We start from the raw sequence: 8,298 nt of genomic DNA on the forward strand, positions 1-8,298 counted from the left end.
AAATCTAGCCCTAACTGAATGTCTGACTTCAGCTAAATTGTTCAATTTCCTTGCTCCTTGGGCTCTCCATCTTATAAAACAGAATGAATACTGTAATTCTTAAGATTAGTAATTAGAGGGCATATGCTAACAATTATAGAGCTGTTTGCTAAGACAAAGTATGATGACTCACACGAATCACTTTATCTGAAGGAAAGATAATTCTGTGCCCCGATTTTAAAACCTCCTTCAGTGCCATATGTAGAAGGCTTTCGGAAGCTGTAGGGACACTGGGAATTGTACACTTAAAACAGGTGAATTTGGGGGGCGCCTGGGTGGCACAGTTAAGTGTCCAACTCTTTGTTTCGGCTCAGGTCATGATCTCAGGGCCCTGAGATTGAGCCCTGCATGGGCTCCACGCTCAACAAAGAGTCTGCTTGAGATTCTTTCCCCTTCCTCTCCCTTCCCTTTTGTTCCTCCCCACCCCCCCAAATAAATAAATAAACAAATAAAACCTTAAAAAGGAAACAGGTGAATTTCAGGACACCTGGCTGGCTCAGTTGGTAGAGTGTGCAACTCTTGATCTCGGGGTTGTGAGTTTAAGTTCCATGTTGGGTGCAGAGATTACTTTAAAAAAACAAAATATTTAAAAAAAACAGGTGACTTTCTACTGGGTGTTTACCCCAAAGATACAGACGTAGTAAAGAGAAGGCCCATATGCACCCCAATGTTCATAGCAGCAATGTCCACAATAGCTAAATCGTGGAAGGAGCCGAGATGCCCTTCAACAGATGACTGGATTAAGAAGTTGTGGTCCATATATACAATGGAATATTACTCAGCTATCAGAAGAAGCATGAGAGACTATGGACTCTGAGAAACAAACTGAGGGCCTCAGAGGGGAGGGGGGTGGGGGATGGGCTAGCCCGGTGATGGGTATGAAGGAGGGCACGTATTGCATGGTGCACTGGGTGTTATACGCAACTAAGGAATCATGGAACATTACATCAAAAACTAAGGATATACTGTATGGTGACTAACATAATATAATAAAAAATCATTATTAAAAAAAAAAAACAGGTGACTTTGTGGTATGTAAATGATACCGCCATAAAGCTGCTTATAAAAAAACAAAAAACACATAGGTCCACTGGAGCACAATGTCCCCAATCTAGAAGGACCCATGAGAGAAATTTCTCTCAAGCTTCCAAACCAGGAAAAGCTGCAGTTATCTTGAGCAAAACTAGGGTTTATCTTATAGACATTATGAATTTGGTCTTGCTTCCTTCTTTTCTTTGTCTACCAGACAGTCCGTAACTAGGTTTGTGAACCACTTGCAGAATTTCAGCGTACTATTTTCACTTTCCAGTGTCATGTTTTTTCCTACCCATTGGTTCCCTTGGTCATGAACTTTATCTGCTGATTATTATTGATTCTGCGATAGCACATGGATTTAAGCGACCCACTTCACATCCCCTTATGTTACTGACCAAAGTACTAACTTAGCTGCCTATTAACAGAGGAAAACAGTATGAACAGGACAAATATTACACCGTGTTGAAAACCCCATCCTTGCTAGTCATTTCAAAGAAAATGAAGGGGGAACGGACTCAAGCTCCACTTGGCTTACCAGGCTGCTTGGCCGTAATGATCTACAAGGACAGGTCTGTGTGTAACCACTGTCTTCAAATATTCAGTTGGATATCTATGAAATGTTGAAGGCCAAGGCTAACTTGTTTTCTCGCTGACAACCTGTACCCATGTGCCCCATGGAAGTTTCCAGAGAAAGAGCCAGTCTGGAACAGAAGGCCAAGGAACAGTAGCCTGTAAGCAGCAGTTACATTTTCTCAGTGCGCTTAGGTAGAAGAAGAACCCCACTCCTCACCACGGGCTGTAGCTGGTCCTTGTCTAACCCTTCAGCCTGTTTCCTTCCAATCTGCCTTTTGTTCACTAGGCCACGCTGGTCTCCTTTCTGGAAATGACCAGCTTCTCCCCGTCTTGGAAACTTTCAATTTTCTGTTCCCACTGCTTGGAATGTTCTTTGTCCAGAACTGGACTCATGGATTCTTCTCCCCCACGAGGCCTCTGCCGAATTAGCACCCCCCTCCCCCCACCGGAGAGAACTCTGACCACCCTTTGTTGCTTTGTTTGTTTCTTTTATCATAACCCACAATTAGGTTCATTTTTTTGTCTGCTTGTTTTTAGTCTGTCTCCCTCACTAGACTGAAAAGTTCTCAGGGCAAGGCTGTTACATTCAGATGAAAAATGTTGAACCTCCATAGTAGTTCGCCCCTCACCGCGTGACTCTTACCATGCCTCCCTGTTTCTGTCCGCCATAGCTCTGCTCACAACCTGAAATGCTCTTCCTTTGTTTTCCTGTTTATGGTCTGGCTCTCCTGATTAGACGGTGAGCATCATGAGGGTCGAGAACGGGTCTATCTTGTTGGCTTCCATACACCCAGTACCCAGCACAGGCCCCAACACTGGACAAAGGACAGAGCCTTAGCATTTATGTGTAGGACAAAACACCATGCTCACCTCTTGCTGAGTTAACACTCTCTGGTTTGAACCGCCTAGTCTAGAATCACGATGGTGTTGGCTCCAGATTCCCAAGATGCTTTGGCCCATTTGGGCTGCTAGAACAAAAGACCACAGACTGGGTGGCTCTGTGGACAGTAGAAATGTATTACTCACAGTTCTGGAGGCTGGAAGTCCAAGATCAAGGTGCCAAAAGATTCGGTGTCCAGGGGGAGCCCACTTCCTGGTTCACAGCCAGCCATCTTCTCGCTGTGTCCTCCCATGGCGGAAGGGGTGAGGGAGCTCTCTGTGGTCTCTTTTATAAGGACATGAAACCCATCATGGGGGCTCCACCTCATGACCTCCTCACCTCCCAAAGACCTACCTCATAATACATCACATTGGGGGTTAGGCTTAAACATATGAACACAGGTGGTGGGAGGGGAGCCACAAATACTGTCTATAGGGCTCCTGGGGGCTCAGTTGGTTAAGTGTCTGCCTTCGGCTCAGGTCATGATCCCAGGGTCCTGGGATCAAGCCCTGCATCAGGCTCCCTGCTCATCAGGGTGTCTGCTTCTCCCTCTGCCTCTCCCCTGGCTTGTGTTCGCTCTCTCTCTCTCTCTGTCAAATAAATAAATAAATAAATAAAATATTTTAAAAATATTCAGTTTGAAGGGTATCGTAGGAATGCAGAAGTGCATAAGCAAATGTTTAGGAGACTGGAAAACTGTGTTACTTAGCAGCTGCAGTGTTGAGAAACATTTTATGCCTTGTCGCACTGTGGAAACACAAACAGTCTCTCATTCTTGAGCATTCTCCCAACTCTTAATTTAAAAAATATTTTTCATATTATAAAAGTAGCAGTGAAACCAAACCATATAATACAAGCTACATTGTCTAGCTTAGAAGTTCCAGAGGTTAACGGGAATTAGCAGGGTTAACTGCTACAAGTTGGAGCAAGCTGGGAGGATCCCAAGTTTCAAGGGAGGTATTCTTTGGGGTGGAGCAGCCACTCAGAGCTGTGGCAGAGAGGATCTGGCTGGGATATTGAGAAATCCATGAGGGCAAGTGGGGAGGGACGGATGGAAACCAAGCCCAGTCCCTCTCCCGCACCCCTTTGCCACTGCCATGTTTCTTGACTTTTTCCCCTGCAGCTGGCTGCTTGCTTTGGTAACTTGTCTTCTTGCAGTTAACAGGTATTTTTTAGTTTGTAGATACAATATCATGTCGCACTCAAATAACCGGACCCTAGGGATGCCTGGGTGGCTCAGTGGGTTAAGCGTCTGCCTTCAGCTCAGGTCATGATTCCAGGGTCCTGAGATCGAGACCCACATCGGGGCTCCTTGCTCAGCGGGGAGTCTGCTTCTCCCTCTGCCTGCCGCTCCCCTGCTTATGGGCTCGCTTGCACGTGTGCTCTCTCTCTCTGACGGATAAAAACATAAAATCTTTATTTAAAAAAATCAGACCCTAAACTTCACTGTCTAGGGATTTGCAGCCATTACACATGGATGAGTTCATGGAGCCTGTAGCCCGGCCGGCAGCCGTTCAGATGGTGTGGTTTATGCACAAGCTCGTGTGCTTGTGTTCTTTACCTCGGACGCCTCTGCTGACAAGTTAAATCCTCAGGGGCACCTGGGTGGCTCAGTAGGTCAAGCGTCCAGCCCTTGGTTTCAGCTCAGGTCGTGATCCCAGCACTGCGTGGGGCTCTGTGCCGGGTGTGGAGTCTGCTTGAGATTCTCTCTCTCCCTCTCCCTCTGCCCCTCCCCCTGCTCTCTCTCTTTCTAAAATAAACACATAATTTTTTTTTAAAAAAAAGTTAAATCTTTGGAGTTCCAAGGGGATTCAGGAGGTGGGCTTGTGGACCAAATAGACACTCAGTTGTTTTCAACCCATTGGGTAACCAACATCTCTCTTCCTTATTTTACAATACTTTGACGCAGAACTCCTTTGGCACTGCTTATAGACAGCTGTATAACTTGACATCATACTTCTCAGGCACCCAGCCTCTTGAACTACCGCTTTCTCAAATTCCAGTTAAACCTGTGGGGATTCTCTACACGATTCTATGAAAACACCTTGTTTGGAAATATCTGGATCTTGGTTTTTCAACTCTGCATTTGATCAGGGTCTATTTGCTAAAGATAAAAAGAATGGGATCTTGGGAAGCCTCAAGCTCTTAGGGGCAAATAGAACAAGCCCCCCACGCTCCCTCCGCTCTACCCCCCTACCTGGGAATACACACGTCAGCGCCACAGATCCCGTCTGTGCTCCTGAAGCCAGCTAAGGTCCTGCTTTCCATCAGATTCAGTGGTTGCACACCAGGCCATCTTTTCTGGGGAGACGAGAGACAAGGGCAAGGCGCTATCGTTCTGTTGCCATCTAAGGAAGCATTTGTCTTATAAAATAAGCATCACCCGAGGAATCAGAAAGAATGCAATGTGGGCTTGCAAAAGCGTGTCGAGATTTATTCATTCCTTCACTCAACAAACATGTATCAAGCTTCTACAGGTGCCAGGCCCTGAGCTAGTTGCTGGGGAGACAGCAGAGAGCAAAATAGACAAGGTCGCTACTCTGAAGGAGTTAGCATTGTAATGAGGCTCCTAACAGAGAAAGGGCTTCCCGAATATGGGTTTTACAGATCTGGCTGAACACCTGTTTGTGTAGCCAGCCTAGTTCAGACCCTTACCATCTCTTGTCAGGACTGTCACATAATCCTTCTAATGAGGTTGCGACCCTCTCCAGGTCCACTGTCACGGAACATCCAGAGTTCGATTTTTTTTTATCATCGCATAATTTAAAAGATGTGTTAATATCTGACTATTATAAAAAAAACCAAATACTTCAGAATCAAATATCACATAGTGAAAAGCCGCAGTGCTCCCCTACTCACCGTTTATCACACCCTAGTTGTACCGCACAGAAGCAACTACTGAATACTTTTGGCTCTTTCTGCTAGTAATTACGATCACATTTCTTTACGGTATGATTTTATTGGTATTTCTGGATTCATCAGTTTCAGACATTATTTATCGACTTCTTGCTATGCTAGAAGAGCACTAAATAAATGAAATCTAACCATCTTACACTACATAGTCGTAAGCAATTATATTTTAAAATAAAACAGGTGTTTACACCATTACAACTATGTTAATATCATTTACTGTGGAGTCCAGTAATAAAGTATGATTTTTTTCTTTCTTGTAATATATTTTTTTTCCTGGAACTTCTACTTAATCTTTTGCTTTGTTTTCTTTGACCTTATGTATCATCCACATACCTGAAATGCTTTGTAACTTCTCCATATTACTAGATATTGCCTCAAGTTCTCCTCTTGCATACCCTCTGGTAGCTTCAGAGACAGATGCACGAGAGGCAGACATTGTCCTGACAGTTCAGCTTCCTCGGTGCTGTGCCTGCTGTCGGGTCACAAGCCTCTTCAGCTCACTGGCTCGGATCTCTCGCCAAAGGACAAGATGTGTATTTGGCACTGCGTGATTCAGGGTGAGGGTGAGGGTTGGGGTGGAGGTGGGGTGGGGGAGAGGGTATCTGTCTAAAGCACAGTTCTGATCATGTCACACCCCCCCGCTCAAAAGCCTTCGTGTTTCCCTCTTGCCCAGTAAGACAAGTCCAGACCCTTTAGCATGACATTCAGTGCTCCCCAAGATATGACTTAACCTGCCTGTCCTGCCTTAGGGGATCACTGCATCCCAGTTCCCACCTGCAGGTCAACTAGCGTACTTGACATTTCCTAAACACATGGTGCTTCTCCCTTCCACTGTTCCTGCTGAGCATGGCTACCCCCATTCCCCCTTACCTCCCCCCACCACACACACAGCTGGAATGCCTTTCTCACTGAACTACACCTGTTAAAATCCCACTAACCTTCATTACCCCAGGCTGTATCTTCTCCCTGAAAAATATATCTTACCCTCTTTGGGTTTGGTCTCCACTTTCTTCCATGCATTAGAGTCACTGATGCTCATGTCCCGCACTGAAAGTCCTTTGAGACAGTACCGATGTCAAATTTAGCCTTTTGGCTTGCCGGGCAGCCAGCACAATGCGTGGCCTATAGTAGGGACCCCATCGATGCTTAGGAAATCAATAAAATCTGTGATTTCTGTAAATGTGGAAGAATATTATCACAGTTTAATAGCTTTATGGAGATATCATTCACATACCAAGCAATTCAGCCACTGAAAGCGCACAATTCAGTGGCTTGTAGTATATCTGGAGAATCGTGCGATCATCACCACGATCCGTATTAGAACATTTTCATCACTCCAAAAAGGGAACCCTGTAGCCATTGGTAGATGCTCCCTATTTCCCCCCCCCCCAAAGCCCCCACCCTAGGCAAACAGTTATCTACTGTCTGTCTCTACAGATCAACCTACTCTGGACCTTTCATATGAACGGAACCATATATAGGCGTGGGGGAGGGGTTGCGAATAGTTTTCAAGACCCATCCATATTCGTAGCACGTATCAATACTTCGTTAGTTTTTATTGACAAATAACATGCCATTGCATGAAAATACCACATTTTATTTACCCATTCAGCAGCGGAATAACATTTAGTTGTTTCCGCTTCTATTATGAATAATGTTGTTCTGATCGTTTTTTGAGAAACATCTGTTTTCGTTTCTCTTGCCTAGGTACCTAGGGCTGAAATCTCTGGGACACATGATTACTCTACGTTTAATCTTTTGAGGAGCCACCAAACTGTTTTCCAAAGTGGCTGCACCCTTTTTCATTCCATCAGTAATATAGGAAGGTTCCCATTTCTCCACATCCTCGTGAACACTAGCTATTGTCTGTCTTTTTTGTTATAGCCACCGTGGTAGGTGTGATTTGGCATGTCGTTACGGTTTTCCTTTTCTAAGTAAGCGAGCCCTACGCCCGGTGTGGGGCCTGAACTCACAACTCCGAGATCAAGAGTCACGGGCTCTACCGACAGGTGCCTCCATGTCATTATGGCTTTGATCCCCATTTCCTTAGCGGCCAATGATGTTGAGCATCTTTTCACGTGCTTATTGGCCATTTGTAAATCTTCCTTGGGGAAATATCTATTCAGATCCTTTGCCAATTCTTTTTTAAATTATTTATTTATTTATTTATTTAAAAGAGAGGGATAGAGCGATCATGAGCAGAGGGGCGGGGTAGAGGGAGAAGCCGACTACCCACTGAGCAGGGAGTCCGATGCCAGACTTGATTCCAGGACCCTGAGATCATGACCTGAGCTGAAGGCAGACACTTAACCAACTGAGTCCCCCAGGCACCTCATCTGAGAATTTTTAAAATATTATTCCAAAAAAAAATGATTTCTAATTGTGTAAAATACACGTAACAGAAAATTGACCACCTTAACCATTTGTCAGCGCAGAGCTCGGGGGCATTAAGCACTCACACTGTTGTGCAACCACCACCACCATCCACCTCCAGATCTTTTTCATTTTGCAAAACTAAACTCTGTCCCCATTAAACAACTCCCCATTCTCCCTTCCCCCCAGCCCCTGGAAGCCACCACTCTACCTTCTGTCTCTATGAATTCAACTACTCTTAGTACCTCATATAAGTGGAATCAAACTGGCTTGTATCACTTAGTATAATTCCTCAAGGTTCATCCGGGTTGTACATGCATCACAATTTTCTTTTTAAGGCTGAATAATATTCCATTGTATGTCTACACTGCATTTCGTTTACCCATTCATCCATCAACGGACCCTTGGCTATTGTGACTAGTGCTGCTATGAACAGACATGTACAAATATCTCTTCGACAACCTGCTTTAAATTCTTCTGGGTAT

General features: G+C 44.8%; 1 long non-coding RNA gene across 1 annotated transcript; it reads right to left on the reverse strand.

Annotated features, from left to right (window-relative positions):
• Window positions 1–2,524: 2,524 nt before the first annotated feature.
• LOC103672838 lies at window positions 2,525–6,603 on the reverse strand. Its single transcript, XR_571254.1, has 4 exons — window positions 6,425–6,603; window positions 5,774–5,983; window positions 4,725–4,828; window positions 2,525–2,812 (listed from the first exon to the last, which is right to left on the reverse strand). It is a non-coding gene; the product is annotated as an uncharacterized LOC103672838 (long non-coding RNA).
• Window positions 6,604–8,298: the final 1,695 nt, after the last annotated feature.

The sequence above is a fragment of the Ursus maritimus genome, assembly GCF_017311325.1.
Source record: "Ursus maritimus isolate PB19 chromosome X unlocalized genomic scaffold, ASM1731132v1 scaffold_X1, whole genome shotgun sequence".
Taxonomy (NCBI): Eukaryota; Metazoa; Chordata; class Mammalia; order Carnivora; family Ursidae; genus Ursus; species Ursus maritimus.